The sequence below is a fragment of the Mus caroli genome, chromosome 11, assembly GCF_900094665.2.
Source record: "Mus caroli chromosome 11, CAROLI_EIJ_v1.1, whole genome shotgun sequence".
Lineage (NCBI taxonomy): Eukaryota > Metazoa > Chordata > Mammalia > Rodentia > Muridae > Mus > Mus caroli.
In genome coordinates, this window is record NC_034580.1 from 61,680,696 (window position 1) to 61,695,234 (window position 14,539).

The window sequence follows — 14,539 nt, forward strand, 5'->3', positions numbered from 1 at the left end:
CCAGTCTTGCATAGGCTCTGAAAGCTGGAGTGAGCACAGAGCCCCTGGCTGGAAGCGTGGTCTATGTATCTGGCCAAGGATATGTGTGTGTTGGGGATGGGCAGGGGGGTGGTGTTGTGATTCACATGTCTGACCTAGCCCTGAGAAACAGATAAGAAGTTGACAGCTAGAGATGGCATAGGCCAGGTTAGCCTGGAAAGAGAAAGGCTGCAGAGACTAAATAATTAAAGAGCTCAGGGAGGCTAATCAGATATATTGTACTTAGGGATCCTCAGTGCAGCTCATGCAGGACTCTTAACACTTAGTGAGGCTTTTGGTCCTTGGTGTGGAAGGGGATGTCAACATTACAGACTGGAGAATGGCCTTACCCTCCCCTCCCCTCCCCTACTCTAGGAAGGGTAAGTTAGCAATGTGGATGAAATGATCTGGAAGGTACAGGCTCAGAGATGGGGATAACACCCAGAAAGTACAAGTTCTGGGTAACGAAAGTTTGGAGAGAAATGATAGCTATAAAATGGGAATGAGTAGGAGTGCGAAGACACCCTGACAAAATGGCGCCCGTCCTGCTTCCCTTCAGGGACAGGCTGTGACAAAAGCTCAGAAAGTGTCACCATTCCCAGAACAAGAGAGGTCAGGAGAAGCCATGTTTAATTCAAATGATTCGTGTTTCTCTCAAGAACAGAGAGATATAAATGCAAATGGAGCATATGAGCAGGACTACCTAATAGTTGAGTGTGCGCATTGCTCAAGCTCAGAAAACAGATCAGGTATAGAGCTGGAGGCAGAGCCGAAGACATGACTATGGGTAAGATTGTAGAGAGAGAAGAAGCTGAGGAAAAGGGGGAGACTGTAGAGATTGGGGAAAGAAAGGAGACATGGGGAGGAACATTAAGACTCTCTGAGCCAGGCTCTAGGGACTGCTCCTATTCCATTTCGCCATACTATCATGCTTTGAGAAAAGAACCATGGAACAACTCCCCTCTCTTCCTTTCCCTTTTATTCCTCCTCCTCTTCCTCCTTCTCCTCTTCATCATCATCCTCTTTATCATAGATGTTGACTTTTGGATTACAAGGAGCATAGTGATTAACCCACTTGAGCAATGTGAAAGAGCCAGTAAGCATTGGAGCTAGACTTTCTACATGACTGGGCATTGGCAGATATGGCCTCTGACCAAATCTTCCCTGCTTCTTATTTTTGTAAGTAAAGCCTCATTGGCTCTCCATTCATTTCTTGACTTCTGTTATTAACCCCAGCTGCTCTATGCAGTAGTAGAGGGGTTAGATAGTTCAACCAGAGACCAGATAGCCTAACAAGTCTGAACTACTGACTATCTGGCTCTTTATGAAAAAGTATGGCCTTTGGCCCTTGGAAGACAAGGTCAGAGCTGTGGACCATGCCTGTGCTCAGAGGATGAGACAAGAAACATTGGTTGAGTAGTCTAAGTGAAAGTTCCCAGTAATGATAAGGGAGTGCCATGATGAAGCTGGCAAAGAGGACAAAGGAAGACATGATCAACTGCATAGGGACTGGCCTTGGTATGTTTCAGAGGCACCGAAGCCTCAGGAAAGGTCACACATCTCAGCAATGAGTCTTTATCAGTGAACAGTTGGGAAGGATCAAGATGAGTGCTATGTGTGGAGTGACTGATGAGATGTACAAGGCCTGGGTGCAGAGTGCTCTCCAAAGTGTTTGGTGATGAAATTAAGGAGGTAGGACAGTGGCCTGATAGCATAGGATTCCTTTCTAGGGGGTGGGGGTAGGTACAGGGAATTGAATGAGAGGGTGAGTGGAGGGAGAAAACGGGGGTTTGAGAGTGATGAGCAAAGATGGACTTCTAGGAATAGGGCAGAGATTAGAACCAAAAGCCCAGGATGAGGCACTAGCTTTGTGTTTAAGGAACTAATACTTGATAAGCCCATTGTTTGTAAGCAGACGAACCAATGGCTTATTTTCAAGTCCCACTCGTTGCTTCCAACTCAGAACAAAGCACTCAAAACTCCAGTTTACAGATGGAAGAAATCTGAGCCTCAGATCTGTTTAAAGTACTCCAAGGGAAATTGGTGGGTATCCAGGGACAGCCCTAGAATTCAGAGCCAGGTCTGGCCATTGAGTCTTGTCTGATCCACAATTGTCGACTTTTGTCCAGCATGGGTCTGTCTGGCCCAGAAGAATCAAATCAAGGTGTGCAGTCTTTGCAGCACACCCTCCGATAGTATCCAAGAGGGACCCAGATGCTGCAATGATGGAGCTTTCACATCACCCACCAGGATAGCCGAGAATGACTGTGAATACCAGGACTCTCTCTGGAGCCCAATCTCCCCGTGCCAAACCGCTGATACTGCTGCCAGCACCCCAGAAGTTTGTGGAGGACAGAGGAGCCATGAAGTTCCACCAGTGGGGCTTTTTATAGGAACCACTCCACTCCTGGCTTAGATACCAAAGAAACCTCTGGTCAAAGTCTTTTCAAAGAACTGCCAACGGAAATCGGGGTCTCCCGTGAGCATGTGTCCCACAGTACTGTTGTCAAGTCTCTTTGACATCCACTAGACTCCAAGTGCCTGGTCTCTCTTCATCCCACCACTGAGGAGATACACAGAAGCCAATTCCAACATGGAGACTGCAACATGAATGTGCAGGCAGCAGTGAGCACACAGGACTCTCCTTACAGGAGATAAGCTGGCACTGTTCACGCAGACCCACCTAGGTGCAGAGCCAGGCCATGAGGGCTGCTCACAGTGTGCTCCAGGTCACCTGAAACTATCAGGCACTTTCTCTGATAAGCACTATAGGACTGTGCTGTGCTATCTGTCTGTGTGTTGTTCATGACTTAAAGGATAAAACTACATTTCTAGGCTAAATTACGTGTAGTCTACTACAGCCTGACCCCAGAATCTACCAAAGACCACCATTCCAGGGACAATCACAAAGATGTCATCCAAGCTGACCTACGCCACTAATTTATATTTCCTATGGCCTGATTTTGTACTTGGTATTTATATTAGGGATTATAATGCTCGTGTTTCCTTTAAGATGTCTCACATCATTTATGGTATGAGGTATTTGCCTGCAGAAAGAAATGGACATATTGTTGTGTGTCTGACATGATGTGATTCTGAGTCTGCATGGTGACATAATCTCCTCACACCCTCAGCTTTAGGGCACTGTCATCCCATTTATTTATCTTGGGAGTCTACTTTGAGTAATTATACTGCCATCACACACACACACACACACACACACACACACGGGAACAGGCAGAGCACAGAGGTTAGCCTCACCAGGTAGACTCTTCTGGAATCTCTGGGCTCAGCTAACAGCTTGGCTCCTCAGTATTAGGATGGACTCAGAAAGCTGAGAAGAGCCTCTCTACCAGTGCCTGACAAATACAGAGGTGGATGCTCACAGTCAACCCATGGACTGAGCACAGGGTTTCCAGTGGAGGAGCTAGAGAAAGGACCGAAGGAGCTGAAGGGGTTTGAAGCCCCAAAGGAGAAACAACAATATGAATCAACCAGTACCCCCAGAGCTCCCAGAGAACCACCAACCGAAGAGTACACATGGAGGGACCCATGGCTCCGGCCACATATGTAGCAGAGGATGGCCTGTGGGACATCAATGAGAGGAGAGGCCCTTGGTCCTGTGAAGGCTCGATGCCCCAGTGTAGGGAAATGCCAGGACAGGGAAGTGGGAGTGTGTGGGTTGGTGAGCAGGGGAAGGGGGGGGGGGATAGAGAGTTTTCGGAGGGGAAACAAGGAAAGGGAATAACATTTGAAATGTAAATAAAGAAAATATCTAATAAAAAATAAAGTAATAACCCCCCAAAAAGTAAATATGCACATACATATATGGATACCCACAAGAAATTAGAGATAATTTCATTGTATTTATATATTAGGCTACTTAGCTAATAGTATTTTCTATTGTTTCTCTTTTTCTTGTTTAAATTTTTATTTGTTATTAAACTAATAAAATATATTTTAATAAATTTTAATTTATATATATATATATATATATATATATATATATATATATCCTGAAAAGATATCATGAAAAAAATCCCAGTTAAAAGAAAGATGGGCTGGGCAGTGGTGGCACTTTAATCCCAGCACTTAGGAGGCAGAAGCAGGCAGATTCCTGAGTTCAAGGCCAGCCTGGTCTGCAGAGTGAGGTCCAGGACAGCCAGGGCTACACAGAGAAACCCTGTCTCGAAAAAACAAACAAACAAATAAACAAACAAACGAAATAAAGAAAGATGGAGCTCTTATCCAGAACCTTCCTTGACCTCCGTCATCCATAACCCTATTGATAGTGTCAATTAGAAATGTGTGGGGAGGAGCTGCCCCCATACCCAGGAGAGACCAGCTCTTTTTACTTGAGGTTCTGCTATTATTACAGTAAGACATGTGACTAGTGACCAAAGTCCCTAGGAAGACACTGAGCTAGAGTCCCCCTAGCTTCTCTTCATGAGACCAACACAGCTGGCTATTTTGTTGTTGTTGTTGTTACTGCTGCTGTTGTTTAATTCTAGAAATGGAACCAGTCTCTGTTTCTTTGGGCTGGGTACCAAATGCATTCTCTGGCTCTCACTCAGCAACAGCCTCATCTGCACTCACTGGGGAAAACTAGGCTCACACTCAGCCCAGGGGATACGTTCACACCAGAGAAAGACTGAAAGAGCTAAGACTGACTGAGCCGCAGTGGCTGCTTCCCACCTCACACAAAGCCCTCACTGCAGGGAATCCCGGGTGTCATTTGCACCTTTAAGGAGTTGAAAGTGATAGGTCCAGGTTTGGAGCCCAGGTCTCTATGCTGTCAATCAAATACTCTTTTTCCCTCTGGGAATGGCTGACTGGCTTCTCCCCAACCATACAGAGCCTCAGGCAGAAACAAGCAAACAAAACAGCACAGGCCAGGGGAGGCGAGACAGACTCATGCTACAAGTGAGTCACGCAACTTCATACCTCAGGCATCAACCTGGCTGTGCTCTGTACCAGGGAATGAGCAAGACTCCACGCTGCTCTGCGTCACCCCAGATGCCAGGGTGCTGAATGCACAGGTGCTTGTCACGCCAGCAGGGCTTGCAGAGAGAGAAGAGGACTAGGGAGAGGTAAAATGGTGAGAGATTAAGCCAATTTACATCTCACCTGCCTCCCTCCTGGCTCATCTCAGTACTCCTCACAAGATAAGTTCCCTAGGAGACAGCTAGCTGGGCTTTTGCATGCCCCTAAATTCAGTACCTCCCTCCCGTCTCATACAGACTTCTGTGGGTGTTTTCCACCGATGAGGAGATGAGGACAATGACATTATAATCACAAAACCCAACTGGGATTCAGCATTGGCCCCCTAGATGAGCAGACACCTGAGATGTAACCCTCCCCTTTTGTAGAAATCAAAGGATAGAGCTGCAACATCTTGAGCCACCTCATCGGGGCTCATGATGGTTCTAGGACTGCAAGGCACTGTGTTTAAAAAGCCATTTAAAGACGTCTGTTGCTAATCATCAAATCTTCACATAAACACATGCCTGTGGCTCATCAGAGGCAGGACCCATAAACCCTGTGGGATATGAGCATACTAGAGGAAAAGATGGATCACTCCCAAATATGGATCTCAAAGCTCCCTAGATTCGACTCACCTCTCAATGAAATTAAGTAGGTGGGAATAAGGGAAGCTTATCATGGCTGGAGTACAAGCTGACTTGATTATGGTTGAGGTGGGTTCAGAACTGTTATTTGAATGAAGAGACAAAGAGCCTGGATAAAGACCAACCCCGAGGATAATGATGCTAGGAAGACAAGCATGACCCTTTAGGGAAAGAGATGTGTTGTGGGTTTATTCTGCTTCTTCCCTCATCAAGGATCCATGTTTATTCTCTGAGAAGGACACCACTGAGTCCACACTCAGCATGCACTTGGGCTGTACCAGTTCAGGAGACATGCTGATCATCTGGCAGAAAAACGAAACAGTAGGTGCCAACTAACAGATAACTCAACTTGTTAGGAGACGGATTGTCTATTCCAAGACTCCCAGAAGTTTCCTGGCAGGGTAAGCACACAAGGATGGAGGCCAGCCAAGACAACAAGGGGATCGGCCAAACACCCTTTGTCAGAGACACTGGGATGAGAGGCTTAGAATGTCAGAATCAGACTATGGGTCTAGGATGCCCAAGTTCGAGCTGTGAGAAAGCTCTCTGTGCTTATCCAAGCACCAAATCAATGGATTCCAGTAGTGGATGACTTTACAGCCTTAAGAACTCTTGTGTTTATATTCACTTTTATGCAACCAATAGTCACGTCGAGCCACATCCCACCCAGGTTCCAGCCCCTGTGAGTGTTTTCAGCCATTTGAAGTTGGTAACATTCAGGGATATGAATCCACTATGGCCCTACCCAAGCTGTTCATTGTGACCCACACCAAGCTGTCCCCAAACTCTAACTCAGAGAAAAAAGTAGATATAGCCAACGCATTATTTCCCATGTTAACAGCTTAAGCACTGCATTTGATCTGACCCCAATTATTAGTTTCCTTCCTAATTCTTTCCCAGAACCAGTTGCTCCAGTACTACCCAGCCCTGTGGAACACTTTTCTTCTTTACTTAGCTTCACTTGTTTTTAAGACACTAGCCTATTCCATAGTGAGGAGCCCCAGACTATGGCCACTGGAGCATAGCCTTACACACAGCATTGGCTCTGATGTCTTCTCACTCCTGACTCCCTCTTTCCCACCAATCCTCTTCCTCTGCCCTCCAACACTGTGGCTGTCTTTTCCTGAGGACACACCTACATTCCTGATTGCTAATTCCAGTCAGGAGGCTTGACTTTGGCCCCCGCCAAGGGTCTGTCATCTGAAGAAGACTCCAGGGCTACAATAATCAGTTCTTGGGAATACTTAAGGCCAGGCATGGTGGCGCACACCTTTAATCCCAGCACTTGGGAGGCAGAGGCAAGGGAATACTTAAGGAGCAGCTCTCAAAGTCCAGTCTGAGGACCAGCAGCAATTTCTTCACCTGGGATCTTGGTAGAAACGCAAAGCTTTTGGTCTCTCTGAGTACCCAATTCCCTATCCCCCTAAGGACTTTTCTGACTCCAGTATTGAAGGTTGTGTGTCCTTGGAACCCTTAGGCATGGACAAACTGGTGAGGTTAGTCACCTCCCCCTATCCTACACCTGCTTAATGGCCAGTTATAGACATAGGGTCCAGTGATAGGGGGTTAATACATCCTTCAGTGGACTCAGGTCAGGCTAACTCAAATCCAAGAATGTAATGTTGCTGCCAGAAGTGAATATACTCTACAGAGACACTTGAGCCCCTTGCTTTGGCTTTAGACTATTGAGACAACTGGACCCCAAGGGTGTGGAATTTCCCAGGAACCTCACACTGGGAGAAAGAAAGGGCTGAAGTCTGGTTCAGCCAGAAGAGAAAAACGCTTCTAGGAAGAGATTAATAGTTAGGCAGATTCACAGGCAGAAGAGATTGGAGCTGAGACAAAGATGAGGGGCGGGACAGTGCCTTAATGGAGACTGGATAGTTCTACAAACTTTTGGTCCTCTGTTTAAACCTAAAACTCAGGTTAGGCCTTGAGACATGAACTTGACAGGCAGTAGGGGAGGTATTAGACCTCTTAGTTCATCTTCCCTGTGAAGCCACATTGAATAGCTCTCCTTTCCTGCTTACTCTATTAAGCTTTTTCTATTTGGACCATTGAGTGCAGGTGGTAAACCTGGCTTGCAAGGGTTGCCAGAGGCCAGGTTCCAACCCTAGCTCCAGAAATGAGACTGTCTATCCTGATTGGTTTGGGGTGTGACATCTAACATTTGCCCAAGGGCTAACCTGTGTATGACTGCATGTCCTCTGCACTCCCTCTGGGCAGGGGAACATAAAATTTGACCTGCTGACTGTCACATGGAGTCCAAGCCAGGCTGAACTAGCCCCAGGCAGCTCTCTCGGCTATGGGAACCTCATGTCCTAGCTAGCCCATACTGTCCCACATGTCTCACAACTGACCTGTCAGCCAGAAAGCTGGATAGACAAGTGCTTCCCACGTCTCCTTGGGATCTCAATTTTTAAGAAAAGCAACGCTTCCCCCTTACTAGACATGCAAATCCTTGGTCTCGTCTCAAACTTCCTGAAGTAGAAGTTCTGCAAAGGGCCATTCAAAAGCCCTTTGTCTTCGATTCCGATGCTCTCTCATTTTCTGTTTCTTCAGGGGATACAGTGCCCCCTAGGAATTTGAGGTGATTTTCAGTGTCAGAGTCTGCCTTGGGCCCCATGACTCCTAAGAAGGACAAGAGCCATCTCTTACTCTCACCTAATGACTTCCTAAGTCTGTAGAGGTGAGGACAAAAGGAAGTAGCCCCTCCTCTGCCCCTACCATGCCTACCCCACTACATCCACAGTGCCAGGCAGTTCAATACTCTGTGGGTCCCTTCTGGGAGAGGTTCTGGGATGGAAAACATCCTTTGGATGCTGTGCCCATTTCTAACCTAGTTGTAATAGCATCAAAATTCTCCTCTACCTGCCACCTCCATGCCATCCTTCTTGTCTTAAAAGTCTGTTGTCTGCCAATGAGATTGTAATCACCATGGAATAATTAATTCATTTCCCCATGATTTATTAATCAAACCCATCCATAACTGGCTATGCAAAAATGCAAAAAACAGATGTATTAGGATTTCCATTAGCGTTTTTGAAACATTTAAAGTAATGCATTATAACCCCATAAATCCCTTGGGAATCCGTGAAGAACAAATGAAACCAGAGATTTCAGCTCTTAGCTGCCCGTGTGGAGGAGGGTGGTGCAAGAAGAGCCAGAGAGAAAATGCTTCTTAGCTCTCCGTGCCACTCTCTGCTCTCCCCACTACCACTAGCTAGCTCAGGACTTCAACCCCTTCCACAAGCCCTACCTTCCCTTCCATTTCTGGAGACTATCCAAGGCGCAACTCATAAGCAAGGCCAGCGTTAGCTTAGCATCACAGAGGTTTATACTAAATGTTCTGCTTCCCTGTTCCCAAAGAGACCATCCTGCGGGCTTTACCTCAGGTCCTACAAACTCAGTCTCCTGTCTTCTTCACTTAAATCATCTGAGGATGGGATGCGTGTGGTTGTTTGGCCCAGAATTAGTTCCCAGGACCCTTCTCCATCATAGCAATCTCAAGGCCACGTGAGCAACATAAGATGCTCACCACAGTGACAAGCAAGTTGTTAGAGGTAGATACTTCCCACTTCCTCCTGCAAAGCCTTGCCCAGGAAAGTGGAGCTAGAGGACAGTCCCAGTGATAGACAGGACCAGTCTTTGCTCCTACTTGGTACTAGATGGAGCCATCTTTTTCCTCTCTCATTTGGTACACTTGTTGGCACATATTTTGTTACACGTCTTTTGAGTCTCATTATGTAGCACAGGCTGACTTGAAATCCACAATCCCCCTGCCTCCACCTCTTGATAGCTGTTTTTACAGGAGTGCACCACACGTGGGTCCTTCCAGACTCTTTCCTATTACAGGAGAGAAGCAGCCTTCAGGCCTGGAGCTGGAAGAGGTCAGCCTCCAACAAAACAAATTCAAAATCTTTCACGATTGTAAACTTGTGTGAATGCCAACTTTCATTTATTATTTTTTCAGTGTCTTATTTAATATTCATGCATGTATATAATGTGTTTGGATCAAATCCCTCCCCACACTTCCTTCGCTCCAATTCCTCCATGTTCCTCCCAAATGTTGATTTTTTTTTTCACCCCATAGCATATTTGTGTGTATTCAGTACTTCTAAAATGTGCCCAAATTTTCAAGTCAAAATTCCATGATTTTGCCTATGTGTTTACTTTCCCGAGCCCAGGGACATGGACCAGTTGCCCAGCTGAGAAGGAATTTCACCATAGGCAACGATTCTCTAGCAGTCACATGTGGGTGCTTGTAAGGTTTCCAGGCAAGCCCAGCCATGTTGAATGTCCCCTGGAAAAGAAAGAAGCACTCCCCTCTCATTCCAGCTCCATGTTTGCCATGGAAGAATGAGTCACGGGTGGCCTGAAACCCAGTTTACCTGGCCTCTGGTTTGCTGCTCTTCCCACATGTCATTTTCCATGGGTGAAAGCAAAGGTCCAGAGATGGACAGGGGGTCTCCAGGGTAACCAGCCAGGTGGGTAAAGGAGTCTAGTCAGGGACTTGCTGTGCTGAGCACACAGAGTGGTGATGCCAACACTGTATTATTTAGAGGATACAGGCATGGGAGCAGGTTAAGTGGCATAATTCAAATTCCTGGTCTGTGAACTACAGCCACTCAAAGCACACATTAGCCTCCAAAGCCACTGTGAGGTATCAGCCAAGTACAAGTGACTATGCTGCTAGGTCCCAACATAGCCTCCCCATGGGGACAACAAGGGTTACCCCCCCCAAGCCATTAAAGGTGACATCTAAAATGAAACTCCTTATCTCTGATATCATTTATTATTGATATAAGCCAATGTCAGGAGTCAATTATGCAGATGAACTTGGACCAGCTGTCGTGTGATAAACACCTAGAAATCACTCTCTCCACATGCCATCCTCACAGCGCAATTCCAACCAGATTAATCAGAATTAACCAGAATCCTGATTAATCCCAAACTTATTGGCCATCTCAGCCACTCTTCATTTAATCGATAGCATTTGCATTTTTACTGTCCTTCATCCAAAATTCCTCTTAAGCTACAAGAGATCGTGAAAGTCTCCATGGCCTGACTCTTCTGCATTACCACCAAAAAGGCTGCTCAACCCTATTATCCCCAGGAAGTAATGATACCGTGCCTTTCCACAAGCACTGATGCTTACAAGAGAGCGCTGGGTGGAGAGGAAATGGGAGATGGATTGCTTGGAATGGACAGTTCAGTGCTTCCAGTGGTAAGTTGAGCAGCTTGAAGCTGTGTGCCTGCAACTTAGTTCATCCAGGAATAGATCTTCTTCTGTATTGTCAACAGCTTTGCACTTGAAGGGTTACTGAATGTGTTACACTAGGACAGACAAGGGGCTTTGGAACTAAAGGACACAGCAAAGAAATGAGACCATACACCCAGAGACCTACACCTCCTCCACCCTGTACATATTCACACATATTTGCAATACCCTGAATGTTGGAGGCAGAATAGGAACCATCAATTGAACTCATTGCAGAGTCTTTGATTTATGTTGGATTGAAGCCAAATCTAGGACTGGCATGATATCAAGCCCCACAGTATGGAAGTTACACCCACAACGTTGAAACTTAGTGGTAGACTTAAACCTCATGCAAAGGGTAAGGTTAAGTTTCCTTTCCTTACACACACACACACACACACACACACACACACACACACACACANAGAGAGAGAGAGAGAGAGAGAGAGAGAGAGAGAGAGCCCCTCTCCCTTTGCCCAGTAACCAGTAGAAATCATAGTCAATTGAGGTAGAGAAAGTTTTGGAGGGGAGATGAGACCTGGGTTCCCGTCCCCCTTTTGCCTTTCAACTTGCTGGCCGAATGACTATCACTACAGCCCTCTTTGCACTCCCATCTGTAAAATGGGCTTTTGGAGCTAACCAGGCAAGCTCACACGATGCAGTAATAACCAACTTCTATTGAGTTTTCATCACATGTCAGCACTTTCCACAGTTTATCTCCTTTCCTGCCTATCATAACCTTGTAAATTTATGACAGATGATTGGGAGAAATCCGGGAACTTATCCTGGATCGCAGTCAGTGAGTGACAAGGAGAGATGGGACTGGAACCTGCCAATCTGATAGCACAGCACTTTGAAATCCATAAATCACACTTAGATGTAGGTGAAAGGTGAAAGGCAGGGTAAAGTCAGCACTGGGGAGTCAGTGGAGCTCACAACAAGGTAGATTTTTGCTGCTTCCCAGACCTCACATTGCTGGGCAGATCATCTGTGTTTTAATGAGCCCCATCAAGTAATTCCAACTACGCCCAAATCAAAGAGTCCCAATTAGGTGAGCACAGACACCAGCTTCAGCCAGCATGAGGTGACAAGGGCAGCATTCACCCTCTTGCGCTAACATGAAGAAACTATATATAAAAGAACAGGTGAAATCAAGATAACCAAATATTGAATCTTTGATAGATGGATGAAGACAGATTCATAAGGAAAAATGGAGCGAAATGATCAATATACAGAATGAGAAAGGAGACACTGATGGCTCTACAAGTGCTAGAAAGCTACAGAATGGACGTGAAGAGTGACTTCAGGATATCTCCGCTACTCCTCTTGTTGCTGGAACAAAGTGTCCAACAAAAGCATTGACTAAATATTTGTTTTATTTTATGAGCTTCTCTGCCTGTGAGAGTGGGTGTGTATGTGCACCATGTGTGCAGTGTCCATGGAGGCCCGAAGAGGGCATCAGATCGCCCTGCAACTGGACATACAGACGGCTGTGAGCTGCCCTGTGGGAGGAGAGAATCAAACATGGGTCCTCCAGAAGGGCAGCCAGTGCTCTAAGCACGGAGCCATCTCTCCAGTCCCAACAAAAGCAATTTAAAGAAGAGGATATTTGGAGCTGGGGAGATGGATTAACAGTTAAGAGCACTTTCTTGCACTTACACACGCGTGCGTGCGCACATACACACACACACACACACACACACACACATTTTTTTTAAAAAATCCTTTAAAAGAGAGAAGACAAGAAAAATATGGAGAGGGGGGAAAAGAAAGGTTCTTTGCCATATATGTTATAACCTAGCTGCCCTCATGGAAATCTGAAAGTAGGAAAGATTAATTTATCTACATCTGGAATAGTAAGGGGGAAAAATGTATTCATTAGTTAGTGGATCTACCTGTCTACCCATCACTCAGTCAACAGAGTTAGAATCTCTGCAGTCAGGCAGTGAGTTGATGCCATAGTAATGTAGTAACTGGCATGCATCAGGGCTGACAGCCACAAGGAAGGGGAAGTCCCTGAGCCCTGCTCTATCGTTTTTAGAGTAAGACAAGCTGTTTTGATATGCCTGTGGAAGGGCACAAAACCCACACAGGAAGATTTTCACACAAGAACAACGACCATTATATAAGAAGTATGTGCGAGCCTTTATGCACAGTGTCTCCTAGAGAACTGAAGGTCAAGGTGGTAAAGTGACTCTTCAGGGTCTCATGTCTCAGGAATTAAACTCAGTCACCCAAACACCTTTCTACTCTAGACTCTTGGAGTTTCAAAAGAAGGCAATTGAGAAGACTCCATCTGTCAAAACCTCTCTTCCCTCAGGAGGCCTATCCCCCTTGCTGTCATCTCCTCAGTTTCCACCAGACATCCCATCCCCACATTTCTCCTGCATTGCACACAATGCCCCTGCTTCTCTGAGTTCCCCTATTTTTGCTAACAAGGGTTCAAAAGACAGTATCTTGTTGCTAACACCCACTCTAAGAGTATTATTAAATTCTGTCCTAGAGGAGCTGGAGAGAGAGCCCAGTGGTTAAGAAAACTAGCTGCTCTTACAGAGGACCCAGGTTCGGTTCTCAGCACTCACACGGCAGCTCACAGCCATTTGTAACTCCAGTTCCAGAAGACCCAACACCCTTTTCTGGCCTCTACAGACACCAGCTACACATGGTGCACACACATCCCTGCATGCAAAACACTCATACATAGGAAGTAAAATAAAAATTTTAAAATGTTTGCACATTCTTATGTCTTGTTTATAGCCACATATTTGTCCATGGCTCAGTGTGATGTAACGGTGACCTAACAGAGCTGAGCAGACAGAACTCGATCCAAATAACTCAGGCCCTTGGTGATGTCTGTGGGTGTGAGACCCAAGACCACTCTAGCATAGAGGGGGAGAGCAAAGGAGCTAGCATAGAGTGATGAAGTGTCCTCCATCCTAAATCAATAAAGAACAGGAGAGCACAGTATGTACACTGTGGCCTGTAAGGCAACCATGGGGAAACAGGGAAACACACACACAGAGTAAGTGGGGGAACAAAGGGCAAAGAGAAAACAAGCAGGATAATGTTGGGCCTGAATCCAACACACAAATTACAAGACAGAGATTATCCAGGTGGAATATTTTCAGTTGCCCAATTGTACGCTATCTATAAGAAACTCACATCAAATAGAATGATATCAGTAGGTTAAAAGCAAATGAATGAGAAAACATAGGCTGTGCAAACATAACCAAAAGAAAGCCAGGGCTACAAAAGTGGATAGGGGGAGCTCAGCTCCCTACCCCGCTGTTTCCTGAGTAAAGTCACAGAGTGGCTTAAGAGCTCCATTCTTTGACTTGGCCAGCTGTGGACTTTTCCCAACAGGCTTTGGCTCATGTCAAAGCTTTCAACTACCCCAAGTACTGATAACGGTGGCAAAGCAGCTGCCCAAAACTCGGGGGGGGGGGGACGGGGCGGGGAAACATGGCCTCGTGCATGTCCCAATATTCCTTAACTCCTCATAAAAACTTCACATTGAGGCTAGCAAGATTACTTTACAGGTAAAGCTGCTTGCTGCATATGCCTGGAGACCCACGTTCTAGCCACGGATCCCATGGAGAGAAGCAACTCCACAAAGATGTCCTCTGATCTCCAT